The following is a 22,416-nucleotide window of genomic DNA, read 5'->3' as shown; positions in this document are numbered from 1 at the left end:
AAAGTGGTTTATGTAAAAGCAAAGCTGTGGTCCATTGATAGAAAAGGAAAAATCTTTTAAGATCTCTCCCTCATCACTTAAATTCATTTGGTTTCTAAATCCAACCAGTTTTCATCAACATGTCTTTTCAATATATATACCTCTGTAAATGCCCTCAGCCTAGGTCTGGAATGTCGCCATCTTTGCTAGACTTACTGCAACCCATTCTCTCTCCCCCTCTGCTATTCTCATTTCCTCTAGACACATAGTTCTAAAAACAACAATGACAACAAGAACAAAAACACAAAAGTATCCAATCAGTTATTTATCACCTTACTTTAGTGTTGGATTAACTGACAGGGTGATTCTGTCTCCTCGACTTTTCTCTTTCCTTAATTTCTTCCTTTTCTTATTTTTCTTTCATGTTCTTGACACACAGTAAACCACTTTTATTTAAGGTGTACAATTTGATGAGTTTAGATATATGTCTACATTTGTGGAAATCATCACCACAATCAAGATAATGAGCATTTCTCACTAAAGTCTTCTTATGCACCTTTGTAATCCCTCCCTCTTGCCCATCCACAGTGCCTGCTGCCACCCCTCTGGTCTGATCTGGTTTCAGATGCTATAGGTGAAGCTTAATGGTAGTCACACTGCAACTATCTCCAAAGAAGATTTCCTTAAATTATCTTCTTAAAATCCACGCCATCTATTTATTCTTGTGAAGGAGAGGTTTTTGAGCTATAATATCTGTTCTCAGATTTCCTTTGGAAAATATGTATCCTAATCTGTGTCAAAGAAAAATTGTACCAGATGGGTTAAATAGACAAGGAAGATATGTTATTCAAGACAGCAATATATTATTGCAATAGAGGGCAAGACTAATGCTCTAGGGCTGAGAGACTGAACTCTGCAGAAACAAAAGGCAGGAGAGTGTCTGAGCTTTTGTATGAACTAGTGGAAAAGTATTGGAGGACATTAGGACAGATGTTGGTCAATGTGATTAGGCCAATTGTGTTTGCTAATGCAAGAAGTTTCGCCCTTAAAATCCCACAGAGACTAGGAGACTGGGGTGGCACTATCTTTTTTAAAAAAATTTTATTGGAATATAGTTGATTTACAATGTTGTGTTATTTTCAGCTACAGCACAGTGAATCCGTTATACATATACATATATCCACTCTTTTTTAGATTCTTTTCCCATATAGGCCATTACAGAGTATTGAGTAGAGTTCCCTGTGCTATACAGTAGGTCCTTATTAGTTATCTATTTTATATATAGTAGTGTGTAATGTCAAGCCCAATCTTCCAGTTTATTCACCCCATTCCCTTACCCCCTGGTAACATAAGTTTGTTTTCTACATCTGTAACTCTATTTCTGTTTTGTAGATAAGTTCATTTGTACCCTTTTTTAGATTCCACATATAAGCAATATCATATGATATTTCAGTATGACAATCTCTGGATCTATCCATGTCACTGCAAATGACATTATTTCATTCTTTTTTATGGCTGAGTAATATTCCATTGTATATATGTACAACATCTCCTTTATCCATTCTTCTGTTGATGGACATTTAGGTTGCTTCCATGTCCTAGCCATTGTAAATAGTGCTGCGATGGACTTTGGTGTACATGTATCTTTTCGAATTATAGTTTTATCCAGATATATGTCCAAGAGTGGGATTGCGGGATCATATGATAGCTCTATTTTTAGTTTTTTAAGGCACCTCCATACTGTTCTCCATAGTGGCAGTACCAAGTTACATTCCCACCAACAGTGTGGGAGGGTTCCCTTTTCTCCACACCCTCTCCAGCATTTATTGTTTGTAGACTTTTTGATGATGGCCATTCTGATCCATGTGAGGTGATACTTCATTGTAGTTTTGATTTGCATTTCTCTAATAATTAGTGATGCTGAGCATCTTTTCGTGTGCCTATTGGCCATCTGTATGACTTCTTTGGAGAGATGTCTATTTAGATCTTTGGCCCATTTTTTGATTAGGTTTGTTTTTTTGATATTGAGCTACATGAGCTGTTTGTATATTTTGGAAATTAATCCCTGTAAGTTGATTCATTTGCAAATATTTTCTCCCATCTGAAGGTTGTCTTTTCGTTTTGTTTATGGTTTCCTTTGCTGTGCAAAGCTTTTAAGTTTAATTAGGTCCCATTTCAAAGGGCTGGCTCCCAGGTCCTTGAGAAAGTTAGTCCTGGGTTAACTAGCAAGAGGCTGGAAGAAGATTTACATCTCAAAGGGAAAGAGAAAATGTTTACAGTAGCAAGTTTTCTAAAGTAAATGCTTTAATAAAAGGGAGATCAGGGGCCTATAGTTGGGGAGAAACCTGTCTGAAGTCTACTCAAGCTGAGGGGAATGTTAAGGATGTCTTAGTCACCTGGCATCTCACCTTAGTGTTTCATTTCTACATATTTTAATGCCTCAGTCAAAATTGCAAAAGGTTTTAAATACACTGATGGGTAACGAATGAAGACAAAACATAAATGGCCAATAGGTTCATAAAAAACAAAATGCTCAAATTCACTAGTGATCAAGGAATTGCCAAACAAGCCTGCCTGAAGATACCATTTCACTCATAGTCATAGAAAAATATTTCAAAACCTGAAAATACCACATGCTTAAGAAGATGCGGAAGAATAAACTATCATACACAGCTGGGGGAACAAAACTTAATTTGGAGTTTCTTGAAAAGTTAAAGAAATCATTCCAAAGAAGCCCTCTTCTATCCCTATAGATATAAATAAGGAAATGTCCACTCACGCAAGGAGCTATCAATAGGAATAGTCACAGAAACACTATCTGTAATAGCAGGAAAAAAGAAAGCAACTAAGAGCTTAAATATCAACCAAAATAATAAGTAATGTTACATTCAGTCAAAGACTAAACAGGAGTAAAAATAGATGATCTAAGAAAACCCTATCAATATGGTTAAATCTTCATACATTACATTAAGTGAAAATGAGTTTCAGAAGAATATATACAGGATGACACAGTTTATGCAAATGTTGCAAATGGAAAATAACATTATAAACTATTTACAGAAACCTATAAAAGCATGCATGCAAATAATAAACTCTAAAATCAGGATATAATACACTTCTATAAAAGAAGAGATAGAGATGGATTTCAGAAGATATATTTAGGGGACATCAAGAGTATGCTGCTGGCTTGTAGGTACATGAATATTTCTTACTTTATACCTCTTGATTTGACTGGAATACTTCATAATGAATTAGAGTTAAGAAAAGTGTGTGTGCGTGTGTGTGCGTGCGTGCATGTGCACGCGCATATGAAATCATTGTTTATACATATACATATATATATAAAATCATTGTTTATTTAAAAGTAAAACAAAATATAATGAAATGAATGATTTTCAGTGTCTGACTATCAAAATATCAATCATTTATAATGTAGGTCATAAGATCATTGAACTTTCAGTAAACTTGAATTGGATTTTGTTTTAATTTGATATAAATTCGCATCTTAAGTGGAAAAATAAGCAGCTTTAGAGTATCAAAGAACATTCTCAAAAAAAAATTAATAAGACATGAATCTACTGTTGATCTTCCAAACAAAAATTAAGGGAAGGAGTCAAAGTCCAGGATCCACAGGACAGAGCTGTTCCTAGGAAAATTCCTGAACCTAAGACATGAAAACAAGATAAATAACAAAAAATGCACTTGATTACCCATAGAGAAATTATCAGTGTTACTTAGAGTTAACATTGGATATTGAGACTGCAATATCATATTATTTAGGTTGATTAAATAGCATATTTTCCCCCTAGTGAGAATGCTGAAGGTTTTTCATGAAGATGTTATACTTCTACATTGTTGTAGGACAGTAGGTCAATATGGCCCTCTGAAAAGTAGATACAAATATAAAAACATGTATAAACTCATAATTGTTTTCTGTTTGACTCAATTTTAATTTTAGTGTTTATTCTAAGGAAATAATCTAAATGAAGAATAAAGCCTATGTGTATATATGTATGTATGTAGATATATGTAATATTTCATATATGTATATATGTGTATATTTAGACACATGTATAGACATCAAAATATGTAATAGTGATGACATTTTATTGTGTTGGGCTTGTTTCCAGAAATAATACATATAGATACTTGAAGAGTTACTTGTAAACTAATAGTCAGATATGTTGTCTTGAATCTCTTCTAATACCTGATAGTTAAGTGTACATTATTGCTGTAAATGCACAATAAATATTTGGAGGTGCATTTTCAGATAATGACAATTCATTTACCCTTATGAATCTTTTGTTTCTAGTCTACCTCCCCAATAAACATTATCATGAATTGGCTATACTCATAAATAAAAGGGGTATAGTCTGCTGTCATTGAAGAGAAAAACATTGATTTACTCACATCAATAAGTAGTTTTTAACAGATATTGTCTTCTGATAATATAACAACTTAGGCCATCTTAACTTCATACCACATATATTTTCAGTAGATTAGTTAAAAACCCCTTAATGCTTAAAGTGCTATTATAGCAATGATAACATTGAGAGTAATGTTTTCGATTACATGATACTGATAATATAATAATACTGTGATAGCTAATATATATTGAGTAAGTATAGTGGGTCAGGCACTATTCTGACACCTTACATGAATTATCTGACCTAATCTTCACCACAGCCCTCTAAGATGGGTGCTTTTATCATCTATCTGGAGTTTAATATGGAGTCTGGGGCACAGAGCAGTTGTTTAATTTGCCCAAGTGGCACAAACTGCTAGTGACAGAGCTGGGATTTGAACCCAGTTGACACAGTGCATTGTTTACTAGGTATTTGCAAAGCAAGTCTTTGTCATTTTCTTCCACTGAAGAATATTTGAGAATTTCTAAAACTAAGGAGAAAAGTTGACTTTGACTCTTCAACAAAATTCTTTTTATGTGAAGGACTAAAACAATAACACTTCAGCCAGGAAGCTGTTTTCCAAGTTAATAGCTTTTCTATTTTTTCCTTAATGTTTTGTTCTTTTTTTCCTACTGTGGAACTTGATTGGAGAAAAATCTCAGTGTGGTAGTCTGCTCTGAAAAGAATACCTACCAAAGACAAAGAACTTTTAAAAGAATAAATCCTTTTGTTCCCTGTCTGACAAAATATAAAAATATGGTACAATGAAACCCTTCAAGTGAATACTTGGCAAAGAGGGAAAAGAAATCTGTTTAAAAGTAATGGCTATTTGAATTTTTTCCAAGATAAATCAAGTATATTTCATTTAAAGTGGAACTCTCAGGGGAGTTGTTGGAAGACAGATTGAACAATTGAGTAATTGGAAACTTCCTGCAACATACAGGTAGTTCCATATACATGATCATATGGAAGTCTCTATATACATGATCAATCCACTCTGTCCTTCACTGAAGCAGTTTGAGAATATAATTCAGAATAAAAATATATTTTATTTAAATAAAATGCAGACGTTACTCATTAAATGTTTAGAGAAAAGTATCATATAAGCAAAGAAGAAAAATGGAAAACATTCCAAATTCAATTCCCCAAAATAACTACACTAATATCTCCATGTATATTCTTCTTCACTTTGTATATGTTGTGCACACAGACATAAAAAGAACAAGATGAAATTGTACTATATTTCAGCTATATTTATCATTTAAAACTTATGTTTCCACTTAGTTGTACATGGTGCACAGCAGTAACTATTTCACCATAGGATGACTGCTAATGACTAAATAAAATGTCCTTGTACTATGTGTCTTATTCTAAATAACTGAAATGCTATCATTATCCATTCAGCTTGTTCACTAAAATGAACAATTACAAATTAATGCTGTTATAGCTAAATCATTTAAACAGTCTTCATTAATATAAGCATATACTGTAACATTTTAAAGATACCACAGAACACTAGCTGCAACAATGATATAAGCCTAGGACTTAATGAATTAGCTATTGATGCCAAAAATACTTTTAGCAAGTATTATATGTCAAGCAACAAATGGTTCAATAAAAATGACTTCAGAAATGTAGCTATTTGGAAATACTCATAATCTAAGCTAAATGCTAATAGTAAATGTGAGGATAGCCTTCTTCATTTTTTTCAATTTGATAAACATTTTGTTGAAATGTTTTTATTCCTTTTGCAGATTTTTATATTCTGTTACCAGATGTGTTAGTAGATGTAGATGTAAGTTAGCAGGTATATTTCATGCATGTAAAATTGAACTCTGAGATCACCTAACCAAGTCTGACTATATCATCTCTATTCATTCCTTTAGTCATTCATACATTCAATCATATTCAGAATTTCACTCACAGACTATACATTCTTTTCTCTGTCCTATAAATATCCTCAGTAACATACACTTTCACCTTCAGTCTAAGTAGCTTGAGATAGACCTAGTAACTCATGTCACCAGATAAAGTGTCCTTTTAGTATAACATCTGATAATAGTTCCTCAGGGGCTTCTTTACACAACTATTATACAGATAATATAATAACACATAATAAAAGAAGGGAGAAGACTAAACTTCTTTGCTGGAGTAAAATACACAACTTGTTCATCAGGATTTCGTTGATTCCCCTGGGGGCCAGAACGTGTTATGGACAGTGATAGCATTACCAGATTTACACACCTTCTAATCCTTTCTGTAAGTGTACAACTTCTGACATGTGCACAGATTAATAACATTTCAACTATACAAAAGTATTTTTGATTTAGAAACATTTTTTCCTGCAGTTCCTATAAAAGTGTTGAGCTAATTAAGAATTGTAGAACATACTACACACCTAGTAAACACAATTTTAGAAGATTTAATTCAATAGTATATAAAAAGAAAAATACATCACGACCAGTGACATTTATCCTAGGAATACAATGTTTGGCTAACAATTGAAAATCAGTTAATACAGTTAAACAGATCAACAAAATATAAAGAAAACCATATGCTCAAAGTAATAGATAAAGAACAGGCATTTGCCAAAATCGAACATCCATTCTTGATAAATCTTTCAGCAAAGTGCGGTTATATAAAAATTCCTCAAGCTGATAAAGCGTATTAGTTTCCTGGGGCTGCCAGAACAAAGTACCACAAGCTGGGTGCCTTAAACAACAGAAATTTATTGTCTCACTATTCTGGAGGCTAGAAGTATGAAATCAGGGTGTCAGCAGGCTTGTTTCCTTCCAAGGGCTGTGAGGGAGAAACTGTTCCATGCCTCTCTATTAAGCTTCTGTTAGCTTTGGGCATTCCATGGCTTGTAGATGGTTTTCTCCCTGTGTTTTCACATCATCTTCCCCCTGTGCATGTCTATCTTTGTGTCTATAACAGGCATCTAAATTGAAAAGAGAAATAAAACTGTCCTTGTTATAACATGATCATCCACGTTGAAATTCAATGGAATCTATGAAAATACTGTAAGAACTAACAAAAGTGTTTAGCAAGGTTGGAGGATATAAGATTGATATACAAAAATCAACTGTATTTAAATATACCAGCCACAAACAATTGGAAATCAAAATTAAACAATCACTGCCATTCACAATAGCTTTAAAAATCTAAAATACTTAGGACTAAATCTGACAAAGTGTGTGTAGGACCCAAACACTGAAAACTAAAAAACATTAGCTGAAGAACTAATTGAAGAAGACCTAAATAAAGAGAAAGTTATACTGTATTCATTGATTAAAAAATCAAATGGAAGATGTCAATCTCTGCAAAGTTGATATATAGATTCAATGCAATCCTAACCAAAATCCCATGAGGCTTTCTCGTAGTAATTGAAAAGCTAATTTTAAAATTCATAAAAAATGCAAAGGACCTAGAATAGCCAACAAAATTTTTTAAAGTAAAAGTAATTATATAATACCAGTATTATCTGGTTTCAACCAGTATTTCTTCTTTATTCTTTTCTTTTTGTATATATTTTATGTATCTTGAAGTTGTTCAACAGCTCAATGATTCTCTGATCATTCTTTTGTATATTTCTTTCATTTTGGATTAACTCTATTGTGTCTTCATGTTTGTTATTTTTCTTCTGTGATATATAATTTGCAGTTAATTCCATCCAGTGTATTTTTCATCTATGGCTTTGTAGTTTTCATCTGTAGAGGCTCTATTTGAGTCTCTTTTCTAATTCCCATGACTATACTTGTTCAATATTTTTACTAATTTTTAAACATATGGAATATATTTTAATAATTGTTTTAATGTCCTTTGTTGCTAATTCTAGTAGTCATGTCAGTCCTGGATTGTTTAAATTAGTTGATTCTTCTCATTGTTGTTCATATTTTCCTGCATCCTTTGCTGACTGGAAATTTGGTTCCAATGTCATACATTTTGAATTTTACCTTTTGGTGGTTGGATATTTTTATATTCCTATAAGTATATTTGAGCTTTGTTCTTAAATGCAATTAAATTACTTGGAAGCAGGTTGATCCTTTCAGTTTTTTAATTTTAAAATGTGTTAGACAGGACTAGAGCAGCATTTAGACTAAAGCTAATTGTGTCCTAATAATGAGTCCAGATGCTTTATCCAATGCCCTGTCAGTTTTGATGGTATTTTTTCAGTTTGGTTGGCCCTGTGGGAACATCCACTATTGTTTCCTCAACTCCTTTTAGGTGATTCTTTTCTTGGTCTTTGGTAGTTTACTCAATGCCTGTGTTGATCAGTATAAATGCCCATGGGAGACCCACTCCAGATCTTTGCAATTCTTTCTGTTCAGTTCTTTGCTCTGTGGTTCTCTGCCCTGGTCTTGGATTCTCAACTCAGGAAGTCCATCCCTTTCACATGGGTTTTTCTCATCTATGTCATGACCTGGAAACTCTCTTAAAGCAGTAAGCTGCAGAATCACTGGGCAGCTCTCTTGTGTCCTTTCTCTCAAGGATCACTGTCCTTTGTTGTATGATGACCAGTGTCTTGAAAACCATTGTTTCATATGTTTCATCTAATTTTTTTGGTTGTTTAAGATAGAATAAATCATATCCCTGTTCCAACATCCTGCCTTGAAGCAGAAGTGATCCTTTACTATTTTAGAAGTGAATAATATTTTTTTCATGAACTTACTAAAAAAGTTGACTTCTTCTTAGTTGACACATATTTTGGGGTAAGGAATCAAATCCAATGACTTGCTGGCTGACAATAAGTTATTTGAGATTTAAAAGTAATAAGTTAAAATCTATATCCAAACAATTAAAATTGGGCTATGCCAACAAAGAGTGACTTTTGAGGTTTTGAAAATGGTGTTAACAAATCTTATCCCAATCTTGGACTTCAGAGGAGTAAAATGTTAAAAGCTAGAAATATTTTTGTCATTAATTGTTTGTTCAAATTTCACCTTAAAAGAAACTTTTTAAACAACTCTGTAGGATATACTCTTATGATAGGTTAAAGTCCTCAAAGAAATATGTATATATACACATATATATACACACATGTAAACGTGTACATTACATATTTGTGTATATATGTATACATACGTGTGTACATATACATACAAATATTATTTGTGAACACATTTTAGATCAAAACTTTTAGCTGACAAAGTGCTAATGTCAGTTGAGATGTGTGTTTGTTTAAAAGAAATCACTAATTTGCATCATTGCTGCTTTTGTCTTTCATTAGCAAAAGAACATTTGGGGACATACATTAAATATAAAACAGGACTGATTTTTAATATCTTTAAAGAGAACATATGGCTCTTTCTTTCTTGTTCTTAGTAAAGGGGAGCCAGAGATTTGCATATATAACTAGATAATCCATAAAACTCACCCTGAAAATTTAACAAAAATTAAGTTCAAAAGATCTCTGAGTAAGAACTATGTGTTAGTACTTATTCAATATTCAAAAATACATAAATTACAGTCCCTGATTTTGAGGAGTTTAGGTTTTGGAGAGGAGGGAAATGTTTGAATCATCTGTTGAGTAACAAGCAATAACTGCTTCAGTAGAAGAGGAAAAAGCTTTGGCAGTCTGGGAGGAAGTCCAAGAGGGAAATAATTCCTGAGCTCTTTCTTTAAAAGCACAGGCAAAGGAAACAGGAGGGGATGGGCATACAGAAGGTTTCAAAAGGAGAAGACCTTATGTATAACACCCTTGACTCTCATTAGGAACAAGTCATGTTTAGTTTTCTGATAGTTCTTATATCGGAATGATTTTTAAAACATTTTTCATATTCAAAATTTTAGATTAGTTAAATGAAACTATATAAAATCCCACCTAAGTCTCCAATCCATTATCCATATTGTAGGTAAGATATGTTTGCACACACTGCGATCTATCCATGGCAATCTTCTGCTTAAATCTCTGTAATAGCTATTCTCCCAGTTCCATTAGGAAAAAGCCCAAGGTGTTTAAAATGTGTTCCAAGTTCCTTCATGTTCTATTCATATAATGTCACTTTATCTCAATTTCGTGTCACTTTCCTCATTGAGAATTAGGACCAGCCATATGTATATCTGTGTTGTATTTCCTTTTAGGTTTTAGGCTTTCTCTTGCCAGCAAACATTCCTGTGATGCTTGAAATCTCTCCCTGGCATTTATGTCTCCATCAGAAGGAGTTTACAGAGATTGCTGCAAGCTGGAAATATGATTTTCTCATCTTACACTTCTAAACTTCTGTCATCAGCTCTAAAGAGAAATCTACACCATCTCACAGACAGGCCAAACCTGGATTCGCCCAACTCAGTTTCCAGATCTTTACTTGACAAGGTGGAAGAGACAGCAGGCCCCCACACATATATCCCAACATTTACTGCCTTCAACCATCACCACTGCTCTCACTGTGCACTTGACTCATGTTTGTTAATCACTACGAGAAGCACAGACCTCCAGGTCATTCCTCACTTCCCCTCCACTAAGCCAAAACTTCTGCTTGTTTTCTATATCCCATCACTTTTCTTTTATTCAAGGACATTCCTTCAGTAAATCTCCCCACTATCAAGCTAATCACTGATTTTTCTTTATTATTGAGTACTCTAATCTGCCATCAAACTTGGCCACATTTACCCCTGTAGCTACTTCCCAGTTATCTGTTTCCCTGCAGGAAAGCTGCCTCAGTTTCTTCCTTTCACATCTTATTTTGTTCCCCACCTCTTCACTAAACCCAACCTTTTCTAAGTTACCAGTGATCTCCACGTTGCTGCATTCAATGGTCAATCCTCATATAAAATTATGTTGACCTTTTGGTAGAATTCATCAAAACTGTCATTTCTTCTCTTTGAAACATGTTCTTTATTGGCTTTTAGAAAAAATTATTTCCCTTGTTTTCCTCCCATCTTATCAGTCTGTTTGTCAGTCTCCTTTGTAGGATGTTTCTTATCTCTGAGAGTATTAACAAAGAAATGTTCCAGACTTAGTCCTTGGTTGTCTCTTCTTCTATGTACATATTCTCAATCTGTTGGTGATCTCACTCTCATACATAGATTTAAATTCACATCTCCATTTGCTCCACATTATTTGACTCCTTGTTTCTTCCCTTGACTCATTTCCAGTATTCTTCTTGACCTCTCTTTATCTCTCCACTAGATTCCTTGCTGGTGCTTGAGGTCTGTTAGGAATACTTCTACTTTTGGAGCTTTGCATTTGCTGTTCCTTCTGCCTGGAATGTCTTTCCCCCAGATATATTTAGGACTCTTTCCCTCACCGCCTTTAAATACACTACCAAATACAACCTCCTCTTGAACAGTTTCCTAACCAATCTTTTTTAAATTGCCCATCGCTCTTACCCTGGCACCGACTGAACACTTTCCCTGGTTTATTTTTATCCATAACTTTTATCACCTAACTTATTATATATTTACTTATTTTTAATTTCTGTGTCTACCCAATAGAATGTAAAGTCTATAAGACAAAGGATTCTTTCTTTCTCTTTTGTTCAGTGATCTCTCTCTACAGCTTAGAAAAGTTCACAGTAAATGGTAGGTATTTATAAATACTTGTTGAATAAATAAATTAATGAATAGAGCCCTTGTTCAGTTTATCTACATCTTAATTTTCCTTTAGAAGTCAGTATAGTTATCACTTTTTCCAGCAAGTTTTACCTAATCAGGTCTCATGATGTGCTTTCCTTATAATAAGAATTATTGTGCTGCATGCATTGTTATTGCTTTTCTAATTGTGTGTCTTCCTCCCTGAACCTGAATTGTAGGCTAAAAGAGGTGAGGGACTAAGTCTTATTTGTTGATCATATTTTACTAAGTATTTAGAAGAGTTCCTATGAAAATTAGGTATTCTACTCAACAGATTGTTGATATATGTCTTGTGACTGCTTTAAAAAGTACATGAAAAATACTTTCAAAAGTTGTTGAAATAGTTTGTAGTTTATATAACTTCTCACAAAGCATTTGTTGCGGTTGTTAAAACTAGTACTTACAAATATAGGATTTTTTGTATCCCCTATTTTCCTGAACCTCCCAAGCAGGCATTAGGAAAGCCAGGTCTCATATCTTACAGAACAGTGGGAAGAACCACTGCCTCTGGTCACGTGCAGAGTTTGAGTGTGGGCAACAGAGCTGTCGTGAATCCTGCCATGGAGGCCCACGGAGGCCAGGCTGAAGCCTGGCCTTACCACATGTGATATGGGGCCAGCTGCCTTTGTGGCCTCATCTACTAAGCAAGTAGCCAACACCTGAGGAGCAGGTGGAGCTGAGCCAATCCCAGGGAGGCACATGAACTGAGTCAGAAGTGTACAAACATTAAACATCTTTGTCAACATTATACAGACTCTCAGAAGGATAATGAGACATACATTTTTCACCCATAGAACAAAATAAAGGATAATTGTAGGGGCAAAGTCTTAGGCTTCTTTGTTAAGAGTATTTAAATTGAAAATTAGGGAATGCAGTCATGCAAAAGAAGTTGATGTTTACATTTATGAATACTTAAAAGACTGCTCTGCCAATCTACACAGTTCTTAGTACATAGCTCTGGAAATGAAGTTAAGGAGGGATGTTTTATTGAAGTCTTTTGACAGTGTAGTCCACTCTCAATCGAACTATTATAATTGGGATTTGTTATCAAAGAATTTACTAATACATCAGTTGGTCCAATTTTAACAGTTTTGGAAAGTAATTAGTCACAGTATTAATGCTAAAATTATATCATTTCTGTCACTAGATTCAAGTTATTTTATTTTATTTATTTTGGCCATGCCACACAGCATGAGGGGTCTTAGTTCCCTGACCATGCCCCCTGCAGTGGAAGCACGGAGTCTTAACCACTGGACTGCCAGGGAAGTCCCAAGTAATTTTTTTTTTTTAAAAAGAACAAACCAAAAATGCTTTAATATTTAAAATAAAATTACTATTGAAAAAAATTGATTAAAATTCAGGATGCTCACTTAGGGGTTCTAACATTTTGTGCCTAACTTGAAATTGAGATTTTATTAAAAATATAAATTATAGGGCTTCCCTGGTGGCACAGTGTTTGAGAGTCCTCCTGCGATGCAGGGAACGCGGGTTCATGCCCACATGCCGCGGAGCGGCTGGGCCCGTGGGCCATGTCCACTGAGCCTGCACGTCCGGAGCCTGTGCTCCGCAGCGGGAGAGGCCACAGCAGTGAGAGGCCCGTGTACCGCAAAAAAAAAAAAAAAAAAAAAAAGAAATATAATCATAATCTGTTTATAATATCTTAATTTTCACACATTATAACCAAGATAATACTAATATAATATAATATTCTCCATAAATATTAAGTAACACTGTGGTTAAAAAAAGGTGTATTATTTTTGCATCATAACTAAAAAGAGGCTTTTGTGACCATTCTCTTATTAAGGTAATTTTAATATAATCTATAGGAACTATTTTTCAGACACTTGACCTAATTCAGAATTGGTGCTTTGGAAAAGAGTTCCACTATAAATGTGGATATACTTGAATACTTTCATGATGTGAAGAATGAGAAATATTAAAAGTTTTTCCCATCATTTGGACTTTTATAATATTCTAACATTTATCCATATCAGTCAAGGAGTACTTATGCCCCACTTGTGTTTTAGATTGTGTAATACAAAAGTTTCTAATATTGTCAAACAATATTTTCCTGAACTTAAGATTGTTTCATTTCAATCCTTTAGTAAATGTAAAAGTAATCAAGAGAAATGATTGCATCATACTGGATTTCACTTAAAGCTATTAATAATTTACCTGAAGGTTATCATTATTAAACAAAACCTTTATGGGCATAGACATATTCCTATGCTGGAGTAAACTTTTATTTTGAAATCTTTATGCCTTAGATTATACGAATTTATGTGCCTAGATAATAATATTCAAATTAATATCTAAAATAAAAAATGTAGTCATTTTCAGGGCAAACTTAATTGTATTAAATTTTTTAATTTTATTAACTGAGTCCAATCTACAAATTATACATTCAGCTTCCATTTTGCCCTCTTTATTTCCAACATAAGCTATAGTAGAAATTAATTTGATGAGACAAAATGGAAGTTATGCCATTTAATTCTCCTTTAACTTGGAACTTTCCTGAGTAGGGGCAAAGGATGAGAATATTGACCAGAGAAGCTACCTTTGGTTATACAGTTTGCCCACTATTCAAGCACTGTCTTATAAAGTAAATACCAGCTAAAACGTTATACATAATTAGAAAAATAACCTTTCCTCAATTAAACCAGAACTTCTTTCTGTACCAGCACCCTGGCATGTTCATATTATTGTGATGGGAATGTTTATAAGTGGTTGAACATTCTCTGTTCATCACAGGTTCTTTTTCTCCCCTAAAATTCAGAAAATTTTAAAAGCTGTATTGATCTAAAAGCACTTTCTTGCAGCACATGTTGCTCTCTCTGTAAGTGTTACTGCCCACTAATTGCTCTTGTATTGTAGCCATTACAAGTAACTCCTACTGTGGTCAATTATCATACAGTATAATTTAGAACAGTGGGGACTATCTGTTAATATGATTCTTTGATCAACTCAAAAAATATGAAGACTTTTGAGAATGACACCTAATACATGTGGGTTTCATTTTGTACACAAAATAAAGCCCGATGTAAAATGCCAACAATTCATGAGGACCATCATACTAAGAAAAATAAGTGCAGCAAGGCATTTAGCATGCAGAAAGAGACAGCATATTTTATTATACTTTGTCAAGGCAATGCAGTCTAGTAGATACTTTTCCTAGAGCTTTCTGGCTGTCTACAAATCATAACATTATTTAGTGTGATATGAAGGGCTACTAAAAAATCCCTGACTTCACAGATTCTCATAATATATAGACCCCTGAGTTAAACCTTGGTAATTCTAGTTAAAATTAAAGTATGATTTCAGCAAAGGATAACACATCATACCTTAAGGCAATTTATGACAAACTAATCATCAGATTATGATAGTGGATGCCAATGAGGCAAAGAGAGGGATTTTTGTTTTGTCTCCTGGTAGAAAAGATAAGAACTGTACATTGTGAATGTCTGCACTATCCTTACTCATTTTCCACCTTCCTCCTTTTACTTACCAATCTACCATTGCATTTGACAGTAATTGTGTATAACACAAAGATCAAGTGTAACCTATGGCTAGGCATATGAACAGCTTCATTGTTCCTCAAGAATACAGAATCAGAAAGAAACTTGCATAGGCCCTAGAAATGAACATAGTCAATTTGAGCAGATAGTCCAGTGTCTTAGAATCCAGAGCATGGCCTAGACTAGGTAAAAGGCTTAATGTGGGCACATCCCATTGGCTGCATTGACTCCTCACCCAGTGGGGAGAGGCATGGCCAGGGTAAGGTCAGAACTGGAAACTCTAAAGATGGGGTCCAGAACAGGAGCCCCTGTTTTCCTAGGTCTACAGTAGAGCTGTTCTTTTTCTTTAAAATGTTCTGCTAATCTATACATATTTCCCTTAATTTACTGATTTGTTTTTTACTACTAAACTAACAAGAATATTTTAACAGCTAATATTTTTCTTCTTGAATATAATAAAATTACTTTCTCATCAATATTATATATATATATTTATATATGATAATTATATATAAATATATAGCATCAGTAAAATATTTTCTTTTTTAAATGTATGTGTTTTAAAATTAAGCCTATAAGTTTCACATGATAGTATTATATACCTATTGATGAGTATTTCATAAAAAAATCATAATGAGATTAATTGAGCAAATACATCTCCTAGCATTGCATAGTAGTCAAGATGTGATTGTCAATGGAGTAATACTTTATTTTTATCATTGTAATGGTTGTGAGAAAATACATATATTTCATTTCTTGAAATTCCTTCAATTACACCATTATGATTCTGAGTTCTTTGATTTCATTTTGAGTTTGACTTTCATTAACCTAAATTTTGCTCACCTTTTGCTTCACCTAAATATCTAGAAATATTAGCTCTTTCCTGCTGCATAATTGTCTTGATCATTTTAGATTTTTGTAGCTAAATCTAGAGACTTCAGTATTGAGAAAAATTAGATTGGTAAAAAAGGAGCTTAATTATTCATAAGATGAGGAATCTAATTCCATGATGCTTTGCTGTTATATGGTATTAAAAGGTAAAGACGTCTGGATATCAAATGCCATCAACAATATTTCTCATAATCCTAGAGGAAATTAATTTTAAATAACATATATGGCTTAATTTTGAGAGAAGATCATGTTTATTATAAACGAAGTTCATGTTTATTATAAAGTCCCAGTAGTTTACCTAGATGGTAATAATTCATTAACCTAAATGGCATGAAGACTACTCAGCACAGGAAAATGTTCCCAAATAGGAAGACATGTGCCTTCTCATATGACAGAGCATGGTAACTCTGTGCTGCCCCATGTTAACATAGTTAATTGTGGAGCAAGATTCTCAGCTGGGTCATAAGGTGAGACTGTTGCAATAGAAAGGTCGATGATCTACCTTCTCTACTAAATAAAGACTATGATTAATTCTCTCTTGACTTAAAAAGAGAGAATTAAGTAATTTCAAAGGGCATCTCATGCTCCCCTATCCTTGTCAATCAGATTGAACCTCCTATATTAACAGTAGCATTAAAAAAATAAAAAGTCTACTGATACCAAAGCAATGTGTAAGGTTTGACCTTATTTAAACTGATAACAACAGAAAGGCTTTTAAAATATGAAATACATTCATTGAACTATAGACTACTATTAGTCCAAATTTTGTTCTGAATTTTTTACCCAGGGTAATGCTGGTAAAATTGTGTACTTTTGAGAGTCATGAAAAAAAATCTCATTGTTAATAATTTTAAATTATTGTTGAGAAATAGCATATAGTATCATAAAATAGCCTGTTAGAAAACATTGTTTTTATTATTTTTGCAAGAGAATTTGGGCTGGGAATCAAGAGATGTGAGATTAAGTTCCAAGTCTTTCAATAATTAATTGTGTAACATTTACCTTTTCTACCTGATATCTTCATGTGTTAAACTGTAAGACCTAGTAATATCTAGGCCTCTTTCAGCCCTAATATTCTGTGATACTTATTTGCAAGATAATAAGGAAAGAATTCCCTTTTAACTATAAACTATACACATTTATGATATTATACATAGATTTTTCACGTATGAAGCATTAACATTTGTAATAAATTTGAAAGGTACTAATATGTTTTCCAAAACATTCCATTCAATAGTAATCTTCCTAACCTAAATGTTCTTTGTGGATCGTACTTATGGGAATACATATGGTTTGGTAGATAATAGACTCAGTACATTTTTGTTGAATGAATGAACTCTACAGTTCATAAACCTTTATATACTTTATCTATTTTAATCGTTTGGGAGAAAATCACATTGAGCTGTATCCATTCATTTAGTCAACACATTCCCTAAGATGACAGAATAAAGGTACCTTGGTCTGTCAAACAGGAAAATATCTGGGCCTTCCCAGAGTGTTGCCAAGTGAGGAAATTGCTAGGGAGCAAGAAGGAGTAAGAAATGCTTGAAAGATACAAAGTCACCAAGACAGAAGATAGAGCCCAATATAGAAGAGAAATTGTTCTTCCCAGTTTGTTGAAAGACAAGCTCAAGACATGTATTTCAAACAAAATTATTAAATGGCGGGAGATGTATTTTTGTTTTCATGACTTCTATTTTAGAAATCAGGTAGAAATGGTAATTTCCTTTGTCAGCTTACAAAATTCACGTGCTTGGTGTCACTGTATATTGGTGTATATACCTGTAATGAAAGGCCTATTCTGGGTCTTTGTATTCTGGCACTATAAATTGAAACTATATACAATAAACTATTTTTTAAAGTATTTATTGAGCCCTTAGTTCTGATATACTTACAGTCTACTGATTGCATTTGTCACATCCTTGTCTGGGAAACTTGTCTAATTCCAGTACATTTTAGAAAACTGGACATGGGATGGAAAGAATCAAGGATCTGGTATCAGGGTAAAGCAAATCAAGGGACTTTTATTCATTTCTGAGACAATTTGAGAAATTTAGGTAATTTCAAAAACATTACAGAGATTTAAGACACCTAGATCCATTGCAAAGTGAACTTGAATATCAAAATTTATCCTCAGGCTAGTCCAGCTGCCTACAGATTGTATGTAAGCCAGGCTGGTCCCTTGGGTCCTGATCAGACACATATTGTTTCTGAATGTTGAGAATCTAGAGCCCTGGGCATTACCTGGAAGCTAAATGTCTTGATTAGACTAGACTTGTTTTTAGGAAATGTCATAAACTCTTGGTAATCTCTTTCCTTTTCTTTGCTTCCATAAAAAATGGAAAAGGTGTTTCTTAAAATGTTCTTTTCATTGCTTTCTATAATGAGGTGGGGTATAAGAGTTAAAATCGGGTAAGAACAAAGAGGGGGAAAAAGCATTCAAAATACGTTTATAGATTAACCCATTCCTATGGGATGAGATGTCTTCAACTAGCTGGACCTCAAACACAAAAACAAAATGAAACACCCATAAATCTTCTAAAAGAGAAATCTGCCTTCACTCCTAAGTCAGTATGCAGTGAAAAAGTGTGAAATCAGAAGATGAATGAGAAAGTGTCCAGGGGATTGCTGTCAAAATACGAATATTGGGCCTACTAAAATAAAACAAACAAAGATGCCTAGGTAATTGTTTTATTTCATCTAAGTATCTAATAAAATACTCTAGAAGGGTGGTGATTGTCTCCATCTCAGTAACAAACAAGAAGCTAAAAGTTTAAAGTACAGCAGAAAGAATTTGTTTAAGTCATAACAATTATTTTTTCTGACTTGTATTGTAAACCACTGGAAAGACTAAGCAAGAGTAATTTTCGAAATTTCTAGTTTTTTCGCTAGAAGGAAAGTTATAATGTATCACTTTTGGGTCTTAAGGAAGACTTGAGGCTAGAAAATTTTTTGACATTTGTAATCTGTAATTATAGCCATATCTATATAAATTATTTTTATGCTTTTTCATAAAATTTCAAGACCAAGATTTAACAAGAGTTCATTTGTTTTAGTGCACTCACTGGTACAAATAATTTTTAGAGTCTCTTTTATTCTCTTGTCACTTTTCAGGGGAAAGTATATGGAAAGTATAGAAGATGGAATATGGAAGAAAATGTATCTGTTCCAGGAAAACTTATAACGTTTTCTACATTGGCACATGTCTTTAGAGAATAATTTAAATTATTTTCATCTTAACAAACAAGTGGAAAAAGGCTTAACTTGCAGCAAAAATAATATGAGTTAGACATAAAATGCCTTTTAGTTCCTACTTTGCTACCCAAACATAAATCTATTGTAAGGTGTTCCCTCCCACCAACCTTCTCACTTTGTTTTCTAAATGCCTCAGAGAAATAAAAATAAAAATAATTTAAACTGTTGAAAACATGAAAGTTAAATATACATGAAATGAGCTACAAAAATATACCAAATATGTTGTGATTCCATTAATTTTCAGTGAAAATATGAACTAAAAAACTAAAGAATACATGTGCACCAACTTTAGAAAAGATTCACTAGCTTATGTACTTGCCCCCATAACTACTTTAGTAACAGTATATCATAGTGAAACAAAAGGATTGACAAAATGAGATATTGAAAGACTTTTTAGGGGAACATTAGTTGTTCCCTTATTTGGTGTGTGTATGTATCAGAGGTGAAAGGGGAAGGAGGCACAGGTATGGTAAAGAAATTTCTTGGTATGGATGATAGAACGAACACGGTAAGTCACTTCTACCAACTAGGCTGGTGGAAACTGCATGCAGGTATATAATAGCCCTTATTAAAAGGTATTACATTGAAATGAAAAATCAAAAATTAGGAAATGGAAAGTAGCAATAGGAGATTGATTATTCACAGTTCCCTTAGACATTTAAAACAGAGAGCTGGGAAATTCAGAGATTGGAAACAAATGAAGAATCAATGAGAAAGAAAAGATAGAGCACTTTTTAATGAATTACCCTATTCTGTCTTAGAACCAAATAAATAAGAAGCTGAGGATATACTGGCTAGAATAGGAACTGTGTATTGCATTTATGGACTTTAGTTCAAAAGTGAGTTCTAATCTTTGATGCAGTGAATATCTTGAAAGAGAGGTGGAAAGTAAGGCTGTAATGGATATGAGGTTGCCATGTTCTTTCTCTTTATGGAGCTAAAAGAGCAATTTTGCCCTAAAGTTGGAATAATTCTTATAGTTTTCAGTGAATCTTTATACATAAAATATGTGAAAATATAAAAGCAAAATGGGAGTTACAGGAAGGTCATCTTGAAAAGAAAGCATAATGAGATTTACAGATTTCTTGCAAATTGACATCACTGCACTAACAAAGTTTGACTTCAAGTTACTTGATCTTGCCCTTGGATGACCTATTCAGCAGGAAGTCAAGAAAAAAACAGTATTACAATGCAAAAAAATTATGTTTATTTTCCTTTCCAGTAGAAAGGTCATTACAGTATTTATTCCACTATTGAAAGTAAATTATACCATTCTGAATTATTAAAGTAGTTTGAGGGTGAAATATAAAAGTATAAAAATTGGGCTTAGTACTAGCATATAGCTCTCATCTTAAAGAGAAGACCTTAGTTCTGCATTTCCCTTCTTTGTGCTTGCAATCGTTTGTCTTTTCCCGAGAGAATAAACTCATTAGGTTTAATATACATAAGAGTTATTTGTATACTCTTGAATGGATATAAATTTTCAATATGGTTACTCATCCAGTATTTGTGGCCTCCTCTTAAATTTCTTTATTTGGCACTATTATTATGGAAAGGCACTCAGCTAGGCTCCCATTATAGATTTACAAAGTGAATAAGTCAGAAACACTATCATAACACATTTAGAAGTAAGCATAATTAAAGTCTTCCTATGGTAGCTGTCATTAGGGGGTATACTTTAATTATTGTTATCCTGAGGAGAAGGTAGCCTTTAATTGTAACTATAGGATTCTGGGAAGGCTTAAGAGCAGAGCTGGTGTTGTAGCTGATTCACAAAAGATGAGTTGAAGGTAGATTGTGGAAAAACTAAAAAGTAATCTAAGAGAAATCTTATGAGCAAACATTGAGAAATAAGAAAATTCATAGCATAGTTTAAGTTCACTCAGTTCAAGAAATATTTTCTTTCTTGATCCCATGCATGAGGAATGGTTAGAAGCTGGAAATTTGTAATTCAAGGTGAATTTCAGACATTCAGCTGATACACAATGATACATTCTGGGTGTTAAAATATTAAAATGCTGTGATTTCATCTGATAAATAGTCACAGCCCTAGACCTTCAGATATGTCACTCTGCTTCATCCAGCTTGGGACAGTTCTTGGGATTCAGTGTGCCTCTCAGGATCTAACAGTGAAAGGAAAACTTGCCTGGCATAGCAGAGGATCTCAAAGAGCCTGGTTCAGACCAAAGATGTCTAGGATCAATTTTTAAATTTACCATAGCTGTTATATAATTTGAGTTTAACCCCTGGGTACATAGATTAGAATGGAAGGTATATCTGGAGAGAAAAATTAAAAACATATTGTGAAAAGCCTTGACCATGCTACTCAGGATTTGGGGGGAATTTATTCTTTTTATGAGAAGTAGGTGACATGATCAAATACTGTAATTATTACTTTTTAAAAAAGTAACTCTAATGTTAAAGTAGTGCATGGATTCGTTATTTGATGTAAGTGTCCAAAATGGCTAGGGGAAAATTATGATTATAATAGAGCAAATGAAATCACATGGATACTATCTAATCTTTGAAATCTATTCTTGTTCCTCTTATATCTAAACTATATGATTTCTAATTCCATTAAGTGGGACTTCTTTTCACAATACTTATAACTTTATGTAAAACACAGGGATAACTGAGGGAGATTGTGTTCAAGTGAAACAAATGCAAGTTAAGTCGCCATGTCTAAGTTCATTTGCACTCTCTAGGGTTATAGAAGGACCAAGACAGAAAAGAAGAGGAAAGAAAGAAGAGTGTTCCATAGTGAATTCCTCCTCTCTGTTCCTTTACTAATAGAT

This window comes from Delphinapterus leucas, chromosome 2 (genome assembly GCF_059928025.1).
Source record: "Delphinapterus leucas isolate spDelLeu-1000000601 "Yukka" chromosome 2, BTC_Dleu_Yukka2, whole genome shotgun sequence".
NCBI lineage: Eukaryota > Metazoa > Chordata > Mammalia > Artiodactyla > Monodontidae > Delphinapterus > Delphinapterus leucas.
The sequence above is the reverse complement of the archived record's forward strand: the minus strand, read 5'-3'. Positions refer to the sequence as shown.